This window comes from Bubalus kerabau, chromosome 20, assembly GCF_029407905.1.
Source record: "Bubalus kerabau isolate K-KA32 ecotype Philippines breed swamp buffalo chromosome 20, PCC_UOA_SB_1v2, whole genome shotgun sequence".
NCBI classification, from domain to species: domain Eukaryota; kingdom Metazoa; phylum Chordata; class Mammalia; order Artiodactyla; family Bovidae; genus Bubalus; species Bubalus kerabau.
This window is the reverse complement of record NC_073643.1, coordinates 22,219,400-22,238,971: the sequence shown is the minus strand read 5'-3', so window position 1 is coordinate 22,238,971 and position 19,572 is coordinate 22,219,400. Positions and strand designations below refer to the sequence as shown.

At 37.4% G+C, this 19,572-nt stretch overlaps 1 long non-coding RNA gene across 1 annotated transcript in view; it reads right to left on the bottom strand.

Annotated features, from left to right (window-relative positions):
• Positions 1-1,337: 1,337 nt before the first annotated feature.
• The window catches only part of LOC129635267 (uncharacterized), a 33,565-nt gene continuing 15,330 nt past the window's right edge, over positions 1,338-19,572 (bottom strand). Inside the window, exons 2-3 of the long non-coding RNA XR_008706194.1 lie at positions 2,332-2,468; positions 1,338-1,719 (exon numbers count right to left, since the gene is read on the bottom strand). This is a non-coding gene — a long non-coding RNA (uncharacterized LOC129635267). The remainder of the gene's footprint in view (positions 1,720-2,331; positions 2,469-19,572) is intronic.

Sequence of the window (19,572 nt, the reverse complement as noted above, 5' to 3'; positions counted from 1 at the left end):
AAGAGGTTGGAGCACTCTGAAATTCACTATATAGGCTAACATTACCATGATACCAAAGCCAGGAAAGGCCATGATCCCAAAGGTGTTAGGCCAACATCCCTAATGAATATAGATGCATAAATTCTCAATAAAATACTGCAAACTCACTTTAGCAGCACAATAAAAGGATCATTCACCATGATCTCCAGAATGCAAGAATGGTTTAACAAATGCAAATCAATAAATATGATATTCACGGGTCCCCAACTTCTGGGCTGTGGACCAGTATCTCCTGTCTCCTGTCAGATCAGAGATGATATTATATTAGAAATAAAGTGCACATTAAATGCTATGTGCTTGAATTATCCTGAACCCTCCCATCCCAGTTCATGGAAAAAGTGTCTTCCATGAAATTCATATCTGGTGCCAAAAAGGTTGGGGACCACTGTAATATATCATGTTATTAGAATTAAGGAAAAAAATCTTATGATTATCTCAATATATTCAGAAAAAGCATTTGACAAAATTCCAAATTTCTTTATGATAAAAAATAATCTCTTAGCAAATTAGATATAGAAGGAACATAACTCAACATAATAAAGGTCACATATGACAAGGCCACAGCTAACATTATACTCATAGGTAAAAAGTTGAAAAGCTTTTACTCTAAGATTAAAAACAACACAAGTGTGCCCACTCTCACTCCTATTTTCCACAGTACTGGAAGTTTTGCCACAACAATCAGGTGAGAAAAAAGAAACAAAGGCATCCAAATTGGAAAGTAAAAAGTAAAACTGTCTTAATTTGTAACTGACAGGATTTTATATACAGAAGATAGGTAAAAACTCCAAAAAACATGACAGATATAACCAATGAATTCAGTAAAGTTGCAGGACACAAAATTGACATATAAAAATCAGTAGCATCTCTTCAAGAGAACAACAAATTGTCTGAAAAAGAAATATAGAAAACTATTCCACTTACAATAGATCAAAAACAACAAAATGCATAGGGAAAATTTCATCAAGCATTGGACAATCTCTACTCTGAAAATAAGACATTGATGAAAGAAATCAAAGAATATACAAATAAATGCAAAACTCTCAAGTTCGTGGATTGCTAGAAATACTATTTTTAAAATGTCCTCACTAATGAAGACACTCATAGATTCAATGCAATCCTTATCAAGATACCAACAACACTTTTTTATAGCAATAGAACAAATCATCCTAAAATTTATATGAAACCACAAAACACCCCAAACAACCAAAACAGTCTTGAGAAACAACAAAACCAGAGTCATCACAGTTTCTGATTTCAACCTATATTACTATACAGCAATAATAATCAAAACAATGTGGCACTGGCATAAAAACACACACAGACCTGTGGAACAGATCATTAGCCAGAAATAAGCCTGAGCATATGTGGTCAACTAACATTTGACAGGAGAAGGCCATGGCACCCCACTCCAGTCCTCTTGCCTGGAAAATCCCACGGACGGATGAGCCTGGTAGGCTGCAGTCCATGGGGTCGCTAAGAGTCGGACATGACTGAGCGACTTCACATTCACTTTTCACTTCCATGCATTGGAGAAGGAAATGGCAACCCACTTCAGTGTTCTTGCCTGGAGAATCCCAGAGGCGGGGGAGCCTGGTGGGCTGCCGTCTGTGGGGTTGCACAGAGTCAGACACGACTGAAGTGACTTAGCAGCAACATTTAACAAGGGAGCCAAGAACACTGGATGGAGAAAAAGTGTCTTCAATAAATGTACAGGGAGAATTGGATATTTACATCTTAAAGGACAAAACTAGGCCCCCATATTATGCCACTCATAAAAATTAACTTGAAATTGATTAAAAACTTAAGTGTAACACCAGAAACTATGAAACTCCTAGTAAAAAGCTAAGAAAAAAAAAAAAAAACACATCCTTAACATGGGTCTTGGTAATGATTTTTTGGACATAACAGCAAAATATAAGCAATGAAATATAAAGTAAATTAGCTATATTATAACCAACTAAAAAGCTTCTGCACAGCAAAAAAAAAAAAAATCAACAAAATGAGAAAGCAGCCTATAGAATGGGAGAAAATATTTGCAAGTCATATATCTGATAAGGGACTAATATCCAAAATACATAAACAACTCAACAGCAAAGAAACAAAATATCCAATTTAAAAATGGGCAGAGGAATAAACAGTCTTTGAAAGAAGATATACAAATGGGCAACAGGTAAATAAGAAGATGCTCAACATCGTTATTCATCAGGGAAATGAAAATAAAAACCATAACAAAATACCACCTCATGCCCATTAGACTGGCCATTATCAAAAAGACAAGAAGTAACAAACCTTGAGGATGTGGAGGAAAGGTAACTCTTGAGCATTCTTGGTAGGACTGTAGACTGGCGCAGCTACTATGGAAAACAGTATGAAGGGTCCTTGAAAAGTTAAAAGTAGATCCAGTAGTTCCATTTCTGATAACATACCTGAAAGAAACAAACATACTATGTTGAAAAGATAACCAAACACTCATATTCATGACCTTATCATTTAGAACAGCCAAGACATGGAAACAACCTAACTGTCCATCAATGGATGAATAGATACATACAATGGAAAACTACTCACTCATAAAAAGATGAAAGTTTGCCACTTGTGATAGTGAAAGTTGCTCAGTCATGTCTGACTCTTTGTGACCCCATGGACTACACAGTCCATGGAATTCTCCAGGCCAGAATACTGGAGTGGGTAACCTTTCCCTTCTCCAGGGGATCTTTCCAACCCAGGGATCAAACCTAGCTCTCTCACATTGCAGGCAGAGTCTTATACCAGCCTTGAGATAGTATGGATGGATTTTAAGGGAAAGGTCCGTCTTGTCAAGGCTATGGTTTTTCCTGTGGTCATGTATGGATGTGAGAGTTGGACTGTGAAGAAGACTGAGTGCCGAAGAATTGATGCTTTTGAACTGTGGTGTTGGAGAAGACTCTTGAGAGTCCCTTGGACTGCAAGGAGATCCAACCAGTCCATTCTGAAGGAGATCAGCTCTGGGATTTCTTTGGAGGGAATGATGCTGAAGCTGAAACTGCAGTACTTTGGCCACCTCATGCAAAGAGCTGACTCATTGGAAAAGACTCTGATGCTGGGAGAGATTGGGGGCAGGAGGAGAAGGGGATGACAGGGGATGAGATGGCTGGATGGCATCACTGACTCGATGGACGTGAGTCTCAGTGAACTCCGGGAGTTGGTGATGGACAGGGAGGCCTGGCGTGCTGCGATTCATGGGGTCGCAGAGTCGGACACGACTGAGCGACTGAACTGAACTGAACTAAGTGAAGTAAGTTGGACAGAGAAAGACAAATTCTGTAAGATCTCACTTGTTTGTGAAATCTAGAACAAAACAAACCAGAATCAGAGAAAAAGAGATCAGATTCAGTGGTTTCCAAAGGCAGGGTTGGGGGAAAGGGGAATTAGAAGGGGTGGTCAAAAGGCACAAACTTATAAGAGAAATATATACTAAGGACATAATGTACATGATGACTACAGTCACATTGGTGTAAGATACATATGAAAAATTTTTAGAGTAAATTGTAAGAATTCTTATCACAAGGCAAAATAAATCTCTCTTTGTATCTATATGAGATGTTGGTCAATAACTAAATTTATTATGGCAATCATTTCATGATATATTTAAATCAGATTACCATGCTGTACATACTAAATTTATTAACTGCTACATATCATTTCAATAAATCTGGAAAAAAGAAAAAACTTTTATTACTACTAAGATCTTTCCCCTGCTATTCATTTATAGACACAGCCAGCCCTAACCCCTGGCAACCAATAAACTGTTTTCCAATCTAAACAATTTTTTCTGTTTTGAGAATGCTGTATAGCTTGAATCTTAAAGTATGCAACATTAAGAGATTAGCTTTTTAAATTCAGCTTAATGTCTTTGAGGTCCAACCAAATTGAATGAATTAACACTTTGTTATTTTTCTGCTGAGTAATATTTTTTGGTGAGGGTTTACTGCATTTTGTTTAACCATGCAAGTATTGAGGAGCATGCTGTCAGTTTTTGACTATTCCAAATGGAGTTGTTATGAGTATTTGTGTGAATCTTTTTGTATGAATATACATTTCTTTTCTCTGATAAATGCCCAGAATTGTGATTACTGGATTATAGAATAATTTTGAAAAAAACTATATAGTTTCTATATAGTTTTCAAAGAAACTGTCAAAATATTTTCCAGAGTATAGTTCCATTTTGCATTCCATGAGAAAATGGATGAGAGATCCAGTGACTTAGCATCATTCTCATAATTTTACACTGTCAATATTTTTAATTTTAGCTGTTCAAAGTAAATCTCATCATGGTCTTTAACATATAGTGACATTTAACATTTGTTTCATGTGCTCATTTGCCATTTGTATATCCTCTTTGGTAAAATATCTCGTTATCTGTTGATGTTCTAATTGGATTGTTTGATTTTTACTGCTGAGTCTTAAAGAATTCTTTATACGTTCTAGACATGAGATCTTTGTCATATATACGGACTGCATCTAGTTTCTCCCAGTCTGTACCTTATCTTCTCATCCTCTTGATATGGTCTTTGGAAGGTCAGATTTTTAAAATTTTGATGATATACAATTTTTAAACATTTTTTTTCTTTTATGGAATACGTTTTTGTTTCTATGTCTAAGAATTCCTCACTGCACTATAGGTCTCAAAGATTTTTTCCCATGTTTTCCTCTAGTAACATTATAGTTTAGTTTGACATAAAGATCTGTAATCCATTCTGAATTAATTTCGCAATAACGTGTGGGTTTCAGATTGAGGGTTTTTGTTTGTTTGTTTGCCTATAGATATACAACTGCTCCAGTACCAGCTGTTAAAAAGACCATTCCTCCACTGAATTGCTTTTGCATCTCTTCAAAAAATCAGTTGGTTTTACTTGTGTAGATCTATTTCTGGGTTTTCTTTTTATAATTCCATTAATTTTTGCTTTAATATATTTGAAGGTAGATTTGGAATTGTTATGTCATCCTATGTAACTATCCGTTTTCTTCTGTATAGTAGTTACTGTCTTAATTTCAGATATTTTTTATGTTCAATTTGTTTTATAGTAATACAGGATTTTAGCTTTTTAAGTTTTATGCTTTCTCAATACATCTTTCTGCTTTTCTTAGTTACTAACTTTTGTTTCTAATTATTTTGATCTGCGTCTTGTAGCACTGTGCGCGTGCTCAGTCATGTCCTAATCTACAACCCCACGGACTGCAGCCTGCCAGGCTCCTCTGTCCAGGGGATTTTCCCAGAAAGAAAACTGCAGTGGGTTGCCATTTTCTTCTCCAGGGGATCTTCCTACCTAGGGATTGAAGCCGCAACCCTGGCGTCTTCTGCACTCCAGGCAGATTCTTTACCATGAGCCACTTGGAATCCCCTATAAACACCATGCTTCCCTGGTAGCTCAGCTGGTAAAGAATCTACCTGCAATGCAGGAGACCCTGGTTTGATTCCTGGTCAAGAAGATCTCCTGGAGAAGGGATAGGCTACCCACTCCAGTATTCTAGGACTTCCCTGGTGGCTCAAACGGTAAAGAACCTGCTTGCAATGCAGGAGACCTGGGTTTGATACCTGGGTTGGGAAGAACCCCTGGAGAAGGGCATGGAGACCCACTCCAGTATTCTTGCCTGGAGAATCCCCAATGGACAGAGGAGCCTGGTGGGCTACAGTTCACGGCAGTCACAAAGAGCTGGGCACAACTGAGTGACTAACACATTCACTTGCATAAACACCATACAACCCCAAATTTTTTTTCATTCACTTGGACAATCTGTGTTTTTAAACTAAAACATTTAATCCATTTATAAATTGCTGATATTTGGGGATTTTTTTTCTATGATCTTATCTTACGTTTTCTACTTTGCCCTACATTTTATTTTCTATTCTTGTTTTCTTTGCCTTCTTTTATATTTTCTTTCCTGAATTCATTTTTCCTTCTACTTGTTTGCAAGTTAAGAGTTTTCATTCTGTTACTCTAGATTTTAACATCTACACCAGTTCATTAAACATGAAGGTCATGATTATCTTTACCCCTTCCTCCAAACACTAAGTCCTTAGAACATTTAAACAATTTTTTTTCTCTCTAAATTTACACACTATTGCTTCATTTGCTATTATTTTTTAACTATATAAGATTTTGTTGTATATAATCAATGTTTTGTTTAATTTGTTTGCTATTCACATCATTCATTACAATTTCTATAGTACAGGAGATTTTTGTGAATTCTCCTGAATACAGATTCACAGGTAGCAAACACATCTTTTTATACATTTCAAAAGATGCTGATTTCATCTATGTTTAAAAAGATATTTTTCTTTAATTGAAGTATGTTTGACTTAAAATGTTAGTTTCAGGTGTACAAGACAGTGACCCAATTTTATACATCACAAAATAATCACCACTGTGTGTCTAGGTAAAACCTGTCACAACACAGTTACTACAATAGTGTTGACTGTATTCCTTACACTGTATTTTACACCTCCATGACTCATTTATTTTATAAATATAACTCTGTACTTCTTAATCTCCCTCATCTACTCTCATCTCTCTACTCCCTTCCTCTCTGACAAGCACCTGTTTGTGAGCCTGTTTGTCTCCCTTGTTTTGCTTTTCAGTTTTCACATATAAGTGAAATCATTTCACTTAGCACAATAGCCTCTAGGTCTATCCACATTGTCACAAACTTCTATATCTTGGCTATTGTAAATAACGCTGCAATGAAGACATATCTTTTTGAATTAGTGTTCTGTTTCCTTTGGGAAAATACCCAAAAGTGGGCTTCCTGGATCATATGGTAGTCCTATTTTTAATTTTTTGAGGAGTCTCCATACTGTTTTCCTGGAGAAGGCACTGGTGATCCACTCCAGTACTCCTGCCTGGAAATTCCCAGGGACGGGGGAGCCCGGTGGGCTGCCATCGATGGGGTTGCACAGGGTCGGACACGACTGACGTGACTTAGCCGCAGCACAGTGTTTACTACGGTGGCTGTACCAGTTTACATCTCCACCAACAGTACAAGCTTTCCCTTTGTTCCACATCCGCACTGACAATGATATTTTTTTTTCTTTTTCTTTTTTACAACAGCCATCCTGACAGGTGTGAAGTGATACCTCACTGTGGTTTTGATTTGCTTTTCTCTAATGACTACAGATACTGAGCATTTCTCAGGTATCTGTTGGGCATTTGTATTCATTCTTGGGGGAAAAATGTCTTTTCAGATCTTCTGCCCATTTTTAAATTGGATTAAAAGATTATTTTTGCCATTGAGTCTTACAAATTATTTATATATTAATATGTGGGACATTAGCACCTTATAAGATACATGATTTCCAAATATTTTCTTGCATTCAACAGGCCATCTTTCATTCTGTTGATAGTGTTCCTCCCTGTGAAAAAGCTTGTTAGTCTGATGTAGTCACAAAAATTTATTATTGCTTCTATTTTCCTTGCCAGATGAGACATACCACCCCCCTCCCCCTAAATACTAATGTCAAAGAGAGAGCTGCCTATGTCAACTTTTAGCAACTCTACAGTTTCAGGTCTTACACTTAAATCTTTCATCTATTTTCAGTTTATTTTTGTATATGATGAGAAAGTAGTCCAGTTTGACTTTTTTGCATATAGCTGTTCTGTTTTCCCAACACCATCTATTGAACATCCTGATTTCTTTTTTCCCCAGTGTCTATTTCTTACCTCCTTTGTTGTAGACTGACTAACCAGATCACTGTGGGTTTATTTCTGGGATCTCTGTTCTGTTGTATTGATTTATGTATCTGTTTTCTGCTAGTACCATACTGTTCTGATTGCTGTAGCTTTGAGTATAATTCCAAACCAGGGAGCTAGATGCCTTCAGCTGTGCTCTTTTTTCTCAAAATAGCTTTGGCTATTCAGGATTTTTCATGTTTCCATACAGATTTCATAATTATTTGTTTTGTTCTGGGAAAAAATGTCACTAGTATTTTAGTAGGAATTGCATTTCATCTGTAGATCGCCTTGAGGACTGTGGCTATTTTAACATTAATTATTTCACTACACGAGCAAGGCATATCTTTCCATTTGTTTTGTCTTCAACTTCTTTCATTCTGTCTTCTATTTTTCCAAGTACAGGTCTTTTTACCTCTGTTGCTATATTCTTCCTAGGTATTCTTGATGTAACTGAATTGGACAGTTTTCTTAATTTCTTTAATAGTTTGTTGTCAGTATACTGAAATGTAACAGTGTTGGTGAGGATGTGCAGAAAATAAAACCCTTGGTCACTGTTGATGGGCTTGTCAGTTGATGCAACCACTATGGAAAACAATATGAAGGCTTCTTAAAACTTAGAACTACCATTTGACCAGCAATTCCACTTGTGGCAACATATCTGAAGGATGTGAAAACACTATGCTGAAGACATCTGAATGCCCATGTTCATAGCCAAGACATGGAAACAACCTAAGTGTTCACTGATGGATGAATGGATAAAGAAGATATGGTGTATATCTAAACACATATACATATCCATATACATGTGGATAAAGAAGATATGGTGTATACCTAAACACATATACCTATACCTACACATAGGTATACATGTATACCTAAACACATAAACACATGTATGTATGTATATATGTGTATACTACTACTACTAAGTCGCTTCAGTCGTGTCCAACTCTGTGCGACCCCATGGACTGCAGCCCACCAGGCTTCTCCGTCCATGGGATTCTCCAGGCAAGAACACTGGAGTGGGTTGCCATTTCCTTCTCCAATGCACGAAAGTGGAAAGTGAAAGTGAAGTCGTTCAGTTGTGTCCAACTCTTAGCGACCCCACGGACTGCAGCCTACCAGGCTCTTCCATCCATGGGATTTTCTGGGCAACAGTACTGGAGTGGGGTGCCATTGCCTTCTCCCATATATGTGTATACACATATATACACATATGTATACTCACACATATATGGATATATACACAGATGTATATGTATACACACATATGTGTATATATATAACGTGTTTATATAGGTATATTCATATATACATATACATACAATGGAATATTATTCAGTCCTAAGAAAGAAGGAAGTTATGCCATTTGTAATGACATGGATGGACCTTCAGATCATTATGCTAAGAAAGTTAAGTATGGGATCATCTCATTTATATAAGGAATATAAAACAAAACAAGCATAATGAGGAGAGACAAAAGCAAAGCAGCTCGTGGATACAGGGAATACATAACTGGTTAGCAGAAGTTGGAAGGTAGAGATTAGGGGTGGGTGAATAGGATTTAAAAGTAAAAAACTCCCAGGTATAAAATGTAATCCATGTTAATGTAAAGAATAGCATGGGGATTACTATTAATAATAGTCCTACATTATTGAAAGTTTTTAAGAAAGTAGATTTGAAAAGATTGCATTGCAAGAAAAGAACTGCAACTATATATGTTGATAGATGCAAACTAAATTTGTCATGGTGACTATTCCACAATATATACAAATATCGAAGCATTATGTTGTATATGTGAAACTCATTTAATAATACAAGTTAAGTATATCTAAATAAAAAAAGACATTTGTGATGAACATACTATTCTGCTGCTGCTGCTAAGTCACTTCAGTCGTGTCCGACTCTGTGCGACCCCATAGATGGCAGCCCACCAGGCTCCCCCGTCCCTGGGATTCTCCAGGCAAGAATTCTGGAGTGGGTTGCCATTTCCTTCTCCAATACATGAAAGTGAAAAGTCAAAGTGAAGTCACTCAGTCATGTTGGACTCTTAGCGACCTCATGGACTGCAGCCTACCAGGCTTGTCCGTCCATGGGATTTTCCAGGCAAGAGTACTGGAGTGGGGTGCCATTGCCTTCTCCGACATACTATTCTAACTACTCTCTAAATATTCATTCTGAAGATATTATTACACTCCTTCTAGGTTCCTCTTTTGTTTCCAAGATATCAACTGCCAGTTCAATTGCCATTCATTGAAAATATGTCTTTTCTCTCTAACTGAATTAGATGCTTCTCTTTGTCTTTGCATTCTGCAATTTTCAATATGGTGTATAAACAGAGGTGGACTCTATTAAATATTTTTCTTTCTTTTTTTGGTATTATGGAATCAATAAATTGTCTTTTGTTTATTCTGAAAAATTATTTGCTATAATCTCCTCTAATATTGTCTTTTCATCATTCTTTATCTCCTCTCCTTTTGGAACTCTGATGAAATGTAATTTATATATTTCAATTCAAATATTTGGCCCTCTTTTTAATTATTTTCTATTACCATAAATTCTATTAGGTTCTCTTTTTTTCTCAAAAATTAAATTTTCTGAGGTCTCTTATACTGATTCATATTTTCAGTTTCTTACTTCATTCAGCATATTTATCATTTTCTTTTATAATCTATATTTTGTAATTGCAATACAGGTTTCCTTTATTAGTCTATTTCTGCTGGTTCTTGTTCTAGTGCCATCCTTTCTGTTTCAGGATCTTTCCTCAACTTTATGAGAGCTTTTGAAGCCTTAGTTGAAAGTGAATCATCTCAGAAAATTCAAATTTGTTTCATACAAGTACCTGGATAGCACCAATAGCCTAGGAAGATTTTATTAGACTTGAGGATTTTAGGATCAAGTAGGAGGTAAAAACTGGGCTTCAAATTCACACGGGTCTAACTTGGGTAAATAAAACATCAGAGTGAATTTCTTTCTTTCCAATACTTTGCAGTTCATTTTAAAATGGGCAGTTTTCTTTGCAGCCCCCTGCAAGGTTAGGCTGACTTCACCTTGACCCCCATAGGAGGGCTCTAGCTTAATAAAGAAGGTTCCCTTTAGACTCTGCTTTGTTCTAATTACTTAGATGGGGCTCATTCTGTCCTGTTAATCTGAGAGGCTGTGACACTTGAACCTCAGGTTCACCAAGTTTAGTCCAAGACCCTCAAGTTTAAAGTCAACTTTTCAGTCTCTGCTTTTATTAAGATTTTGGTCTTTTGAATATTCTTTACTTTGTTTCAGTTTACTAATACCTTTTTTTTTTAAATTTAATTTTATTTTTAAACTTTACAATATTGTATTAGTTTTGCCAAATATCGAAATGAATCCGCCACAGGTATACCTGTGTTCCCCATCCTGAGCCCTCCTCTCCCCTCCCTCCCCATACCCTCCCTCTGGGTCGTCCCAGTGCACCAGCCCCAAGCATCCAGTATCGTGCATCGAACCTGGACTGGTGACTCGTTTCATACATGATATTATACATGTTTCAATGTCCTTCTCCCAAATCTGCCCACCCTCTCCCTCTCCCACAGAGTCCATAAGACTGTTCTATACATCAGTGTCTCTTTTGCTGTCTTGTACACAGGGTTATTGTTACCATCTTTCTAAATTCCATATATATGCATTAGTATACTGTATTGGTGTTTTTCTTTCTGGCTTACTTCACTCTGTACAATAGGTTCCAGTTTCATCCACCTCATTAGAACTGATTCAAATGTATTCTTTTTAATGATTGAGTAATACTCCATTGTGTATGTGTACCACCGCTTTCTTATCCATTCATCTGCTGATGGACATCTAGGTTGCTTCCAAGTCCTGGCTATTATAAACAGTGCTGCGATGAACATTGGGGTACATGTGTCTCTTTCCCTTCTGGTTTCCTCAGTGTGTATGCCCAGCAGTGGGATTGATGGATCATAAGGCAGTTCTGTTTCCAGTTTGTTAAGGAATCTCCACACTGTTCTCCATAGTGGCTGTACTAGTTTGCATTCCCACCAACAGTGTAAGAGGGTTCCCTTTTCTCCACACCCTCTCCAGCATTTATTGCTTGTACACTTTTGGATCGCAGCCATTCTGACTGGTGTGAAATGGTACCTCATAGTGGTTTTGATTTGCATTTCTCTGATAATGAGTGATGTTGAGCATCTTTTCATGTGTTTGTTAGCCATCTGTATGTCTTCTTTGGAGAAATGTCTATTTAGTTCTTTGGCCCATTTTTTGATTGGGTCATTTATTTTTCTGGAGTTGAGCTGTAGGAGTTGCTTGTATATTCTCGAGATTAGTTGTTTGTCAGTTGCTTCATTTGCTATTATCTTCTCCCATTCTGAAGGCTGTCTTTTCACCTTGCTAATAGTTTCCTTTGTTGTGCAGAAGCTTTTAAGTTTAATTAGGTCCCATTTGTTTATTTTTGCTTTTATTTCCAATATTCTGGGAGGTGGGTCATAGAGGATCCTGCTGTGATGTATGTCGGAGAGTGTTTTGCCTATGTTCTCCTCTAGGAGTTTTATAGTTTCTGGTCTTACGTTAAGATCTTTAATCCATTTTGAGTTTATTTTTGTGTATGGTGTTAGAAAGTGTTCTAGTTTCATTCTTTTACAAGTGGTTGACCAGTTTTTTAAAGGTTTTAATTAAAGTATTTGATCCACTACTTCAAAAACTGGAAACAACCCAAGTGCCTTTCACCAAAGGAATGGAGAAATACACTGTTATATACATACACTATAAACACACTATTAACAATGAAAAGGAATTAACTATGCAGAACAGTCAATTACACACAGCAACAAAGAGCATTTTTACATTTTGTTCAGTAGGGAAAACAAACACTGAACACAAAGAGTATGTACTGCATAATTCTACTTATATGACAGGCAAAAGGAATCAGTGTTAAGAGAAGCCACATCAGTAGTTAGTAGGATTAGGGGGACTGCCATTAGTCATTCAGTCGTGTCCAACTCTTTACAACTTCTTGGACTGCAGCTGCCAGGTTTATCTGTCCATTGAATTATCCAGGCAAGAATACTGGAGTGGGTTGCAATTCCCTTCTCCAGGGGCTTTTCCTGACCCAGGGATTGAACCTGGGTCTTCTGCATTGTAGGCAGATTCTTTACCATCTGAGCCACCAGGAAAACCCTTTGGGGGTTGTGGGGCTGGTTATTGACTAGAGAGGGCCATGAAGGAACTTTGTGGCGCTCTGGAAATGTTCCATATCTTGATCTGGGTGGTGATTATACAGGGATTAAAAACTCATCTAACTGTATGCCCAGGGTTAGTGCATTTTACATGCTGTAATGTATGCACGTTACACCTCAATAAAATAAAATTATCCTCCAATTTTAGTTGCTTTGGCCAGGGTACCTCACCTGTCTTACTACTGCAAATAAAAACCCAAGTGCTTTACAAATATATAAGGGATTTATATTCATTACCTACATTACCAGAGTGAAGTAGAAGATCGGGTAGTTATTTAGAGAAGGCAATGAAAATACAAAACTGCCACTTCTCCCTGTTTGCCAATAAGGTTTTAAATTTTTTTTATCATAACTTAAACTCCACATTTCACTTTGCTTTTATAGTCAGTATCTGAATGAGTGGAAACATCTCATAGAGAAAATGTATTGGAACAAAATATTAAGTAATATAATTGCAGATATAATTTCTAAGGGTATAGTAAAGCTATCATTTTTGTAACAAAAGTCCTGAAAATAAATGTGCTTTTAATTCTTTAATAAACACCACCATGAAGACCACTGGCAGTTAGATCCGAAGGATTGTGATTAATTTTTCTAGTGTCTCACTTCTAGATACCTATATCATTTTTAGCACTGCACACTCAGGGCATGTTTTTCATGTCTAAGTGCAATTCATCTATAAACTACATTTGTGCACAGAAGTTTATTAATAGAGAAGATTTATTTTATTAGCAAAAGGAAAGAGGTAGTGAAATGGATGTATTTATGCTTTAATAGCCACTGTTAACACATTTACTAACAGAATCATTCTCTTTGCAAATGAAGAGAATGAAGTAGATAACACATTATAGATGACTCAAGATATTTATCCTCCACATAGTGAATTTCGCAATTAACACTGTACTGTTGGAATGACTCCTATGTCTTTATACATCTTTGCCTTCTTCAGCAAGTTTAGCCAAGCCTTAACATAAAACAGGATCCCACCAATGCTTGTCAGATAAATAAACAATAATGACAACTTACCCCTTTTTTTTAAATTATTTTTTACTTTACAATATTGTATTGGTTTTGCCATACATTGACAGGAATCCACCATGGGTGTACATGTGTTCCCCATCCTGAACCCCCCTCTTACCTCCCTCCCCATCCCATCCCTCTGGGTCATCCCAGTGCATCAGCCCCGAGCACCCTGTATCATGCATCAAGCCTGGACTCACAGTAAACTAATCATAACATCATTCTTTAATACCTCTCAAGTAAGTTTCACAGTACTGTGATGGGAAAAGAGTAATATTGTAACCATTGTTCTAATGAATCAAGTATAAGCTTGCTATTATTTTTTTCTAATACAAAAAATGCTTCAGTGGATATGAGAGAATGTGTATAATGACTGGAAATTAATTGTTAACCACTTGATTCCTAAGCATCAAAAACTGAAATAAACAAATATTCACTAAGGGCAATATTCACAAGGTACTCCCCTGAAATGCTGCTGCTAAGTCCCTTCAGTCGTGTCCGACTCTGTGCCACCCCATAGACGGCAGCCCACCAGGCTCCCCCATCCCTGGGATTCTCCAGGAAATGAGTAGATCCTAAAACTCCTAAGACATTACCTCAATCTACTTGGGAACTGGCCCCTTGATATTAAATGCTTTGAAAGACACTTTTGGTGTGATGCTCTAAGGGGATCCTAGAAAAAACAGATGAAGCTCTTTGACTTAGCAACTAGATGGCTAGGACAGACCCTAAGGAATTCTGCAAAAATGTTAATGGAAGTAGTCAGTATTTTCCCCGTTAATTTGTTTACTTCTGTTTGGTTATTTCCTCACATTACTCCAGGCAAACAGGGTTTTCCTTTGTGTTTTGCTACATAATTTCTTCATATTCCTTTCATTCCTCAGAAGCCAAAGATATGGATATGGTTACCTGCCTGGTGAAAACTTAGAAGTACTGGTTCTGATGTAGTAGAGGGGACTCACTGTGTTCAAGGAGAACACATCAAATGACCATTCATAAGACATAATTTGTGGGACTTCTCTGGTGGTACAGAGGTTAAGCATCCGCTTTACAATGCAGGGGAACTAAGATTCCACATGCCGCAGAGTACTAAGCCCATGTGCTACAACTACTGAGCCCACAGACTCTGGAACCAGAGTGCCACAACTAAAACCCCAACTGTATTAATTAATTAATTTCTACATCCCTTGGTATTCATCACCTAATATTAAAAATTTAGGTTGACAACAGTATTGATCTCGCAGGGTAGTTATTCTAATGCAACAAGATTATAATCTATGTCAAGTATCTTGCACTTTGCTTGAAACACACACACACACACACACACAATGCCAAACACACATTGGCTATCATTGCTACTGTCTTCCTCTTCATCATCATTTATATTACTAAGTCCTGGATAAGAGTCTAGATTTTGAAGTCAGGCCTGAGATCTTGTCCCAGAACTGTCACTTGATGGTTAAACAACCTTAAAAATGACTTCACATCTCTTATCCTCAGTTTTTCCACCTTTATATTAGGAATTAGCCCTTAATGCATTCAATTGCTCCAATCATCACCTGGTGTGATGCCTGCGATAGTTCAGTTCATTTGCTCAGTCATGTCGGGCTCTTTGCGACCCTATAAAGCTCAACATTCAGAATACAAAGGTCATGGCGTCCGGTCCCATTACTTCATGGGAAATAGATGGGGAAACAGTGGCAGACTTTATTTTTGGGGGCTCTAAAATCACTGCAGATGGTGACGGAAGCCATGAAATTAAAAGACACTTACTCCTTGGAAGAAAAGTTATGACCAACTTAGACAGCATATGAAAAAGCAGAGACATTACTTTGCCAACAAAGGTCCATCTAGTCAATGCCTGCCACAGAGTAACTGTCTAATCAATGAACATGATGATTATGCCATCTCTCTACAGGACGGTATCTCCAGGGCAGACTATTCATCTCTATTATACGGTTTATGTGTGAATTCACAAGGCAAGGCACTGATGAAGAGATTTAGAAGGGATATGCAATGTGAGACAGCATTTTGTATCATGGGAGCAGACTTTAAGATCAAGGAAATAAGGGAAGGAGAGGAGGCAAGAGCTTGATTTGAGTGACAGGGCCTTGTAAAGGATTATTTATTACAACTTTTTCTAGTCCAAGGAAGTATTGCAGGGTCCTTCACTAGAGGAGTTTTCCAAATCAGCCAGGCTTAGAAAATATTAGTGATAAAGAAATTGAATTTCAGTAGCTTGTTGGAAAAACATACCGAAGGATCAATACATCTGTGAGGCCATTTTAAATTCAAGACTAACTTAGCTTGAATTACCTAGATATCTGCCCTAGTATCTCACTTAAAATCTCCACATTCTGAATGAAAGCCCTGTGAACTAGTTAAGCGTAAGTGTACTTTGAACCTGCAGAAATACTGGCACTGAAGACTCTGCCAAAGGCAACAGAAAAACAAGGACTAATGAACTCAAATCTGGGGAGTCAGTCATTCCTGCCAGTCCCTGGTCTTTCATTATCCTAGCAAAAGGCAATTTACATAAAATTTTAGTTGTCCTTTATGTTTACATTCTTTGCTTGAAACTATCATCTTCTGGGTTTTTGTCTTAATGGCAAAATGCCCTCTTCCATGGCCTTAATAACACTCCTGTCTCTTCTTCCTCCAAATATGCTTCCATTTTCCTTGCACTCTGCTTGTTTGATAGCCGGCAGCATTGCAGATAACTTCAGGTGGTCATGCAAATGGGATTACTCCAGCCTTATCCCCAAACATGCAAGAATAAACTCGGCAGGACACTGAGAAATGAGGAGAGATTCATTCTTGGAGGGTTGAATTCTCTTATCCCTGTCAATATCCTTCCCTGATTTAGAGGTTTTTCTCCCTCTTTGCTGTCACATTTTCTTCTGTCACAAAGGCAAACCTGAAAAAAGACACACTATCAAGGGCGTCTCACTATCCTGTGTAGGTGATCTTATTGAAGAAATTAAATCACTTGGAAAATGAGTGGAGAGGAACAGCAGTCATTCCGTAACTCCCAAAAGCATTGTGCACCCTAGGCATTTTGTTCTGGGGGGAAAATAGGTTACACAAATTAAAGCACTTTTTTTTTTTTTCTTTTTACTACTTGACTGCTGAATGCTTCAGAGCTTTGTAATTTGGAAAGAGTGGTTCAACTCCTTTTGTGCCTTACTTTATCATGCTATATAATTACATCTGCTAGAACCCAGCATCTAATTCTGCTTTTCAAGTATGCGTACCGTGTATCATTGCAAACGACATTTCTCTTAGATGTTGCTGGTTGCTTAGCTCTTTCATTTTGTACTTTTTATATCAGTACCAACTCCAGTCAACAGTTTTACAAGGCATCTTCTCATTGTGACTTGCCTTACTTCCACAGAGAAAAAAATTACTGCAGATAATACATTATAAAGTCTGTATACAGAGGTTTCAAACCAATTGTTCCTTTCCTGTCTTCTGTCCTTCCTTTCTTCCTTCCTTCCTCCTGAATGCTTTATACATAATACATTTGAACTAGTGGCCAACATTTTGAAATCGGGACATTTCAGCCGGACCTGATTAGGGACGACTCTATAAGACGGGGCTGGATAGGGCGGATGGTGATGGCACACTCCATTTTTTGTATAGTTTCTCTCTCTTCCTACAGGCTCCCTGATCACCTTGCTTGATTAATTTGTACTCCCTGTAAGAACTATGAGGGCATTAGAAGCTGTGATCCCTACTATGTAGAGAGATGAAAACTGTTGTTCCTCTCTATTTGCTTCAAGCTAAGGAACCACCATGCTGCTGCTGCTAAGTCGCTTCAGTCGTGTCTGACTCTGTGCGACCCCAGAGACAGCAACCCACCAGGCTTCCCCGTCCCTTGCCTGGGATTCTCCAGGCAAGAACACTGGAGTGGGTTGCCATTTACTTCTCTAATGCATGAAGGTGAAAAGTGAAAGTGAAGTCACTCAGTCATGTCTGACCCTCAGTGACCCCATGGACTGCAGCCCACCAGGCTCCTCTGTCCATGGGGTTTTCCAGGCAAGAGTACTGGAGTGGGCTGCCATTGCCTTCTACGGAGGAACCACCATGCATGCTTGCTATCCTCAAACAATTGAAACTCAACTGACAGGCTTCAGGCTTTCCTTAACAGCCTGCGGTTCAATCTTGAGTTGAAATCACTGTACTCCTGCTCTGTGACCAGGGAAGTAAATTACCTGGCATTTTGGAAGACACTATAATATTACAGAGTCACAACCGTAAGGGTGGTTGGTTTGATTGGTAAAGATAACCTACTCCCAAGAACTTTAAGCATGATTTCAAAATCAAAAATACATAAATAAAAAGACACTCAGTGGAATGTCCATTTAAGCCAGGAAGATTTAAAAATGCTAATTAGGAAGATTATGTTGAAACATGAAAAACATGTTAAGCAAAAAAGGGCAAATGCAAAATGGCATACACACAGTTACAATAACTACACCTCTAGAGATAGATGAAAATACAGAGCAGTCATGTAAAACTTTAGGAAGTGTTGCTTTTTAAAACTGTCACAAATTTTATCAATTAGTTTATTTAGTAAAACAACCTTGAATTAATATATTTATCAAAGGACAAATATGCCTCTTAGAGTCATTTCCATCTTGGAAAATTTGGCATAATAATATCTATGCTTAAAAGAGAAATTCAGACCTTGGTAACTTTCATCTCCTCAGCTGGAACCCTTTTTCTTAGTACCTGCCCTCCTCACTCCAAAGACAGGGAAAGCCCTATGTCTAAATGAAACCACTCAGTGATCACCAACCCAATTCTTCTTCACCCAGAAATCACTTCACTTTGTCACTTCTTTGAACATGAATATACAATTGCTTTATGTTGAAAGAAAACTGCAGGAGATCTAAACGTAAAAAAAGCTCCAAGAGAATTGGAAACTTCAGAAGCCCTCTGAATCTTACCCACCAAATTCAAACAAGTAGATTGGTGAGTGTGGGCTCTCTCATCCTGTGAGTCTCGGCATCCCAGAGGATACTGTATAGATTAGCCTTTTTGAATTGTAAATGTACTCCTTAAGACTTTAATAAAATGAAAAAAAAAGCAAATTTCATATAATCACCTTAATAGATGTGTAAAATACATTTGATAAAATTCAACATCTGTTCATGATAAAAACTTTTAACAAATTATGTATAGATGGACCATACTTCAGTGTGACAAAGGGCATAAGTGACAAACACAAAGCTAACACCATACTCAATGGTGAAAGGGTTGCAAGTTTTTCCTCTAACATCAGGAATGAGACAGGATGTCCACTTTCACTAGTGCTACCCAACACAGTACTAGTCCTAGCTAAAGCATTCAGATGGTAGTAAGAAATAAAAGGCATCAGAATTTGAAAGGAAGAAGTAAAACTGTCCCAATTTGTAGATGACAATTTTATATATAGGAAATAATCAACAAATTGAGTAAGGTTGCAGGATACAAAATTAACATACAAAAATCAGTAGCATTTCTATACAAAAACCACATATGATCTGAAAAATAAATAATGATAACAATCTCATTCACAATAGCATCAA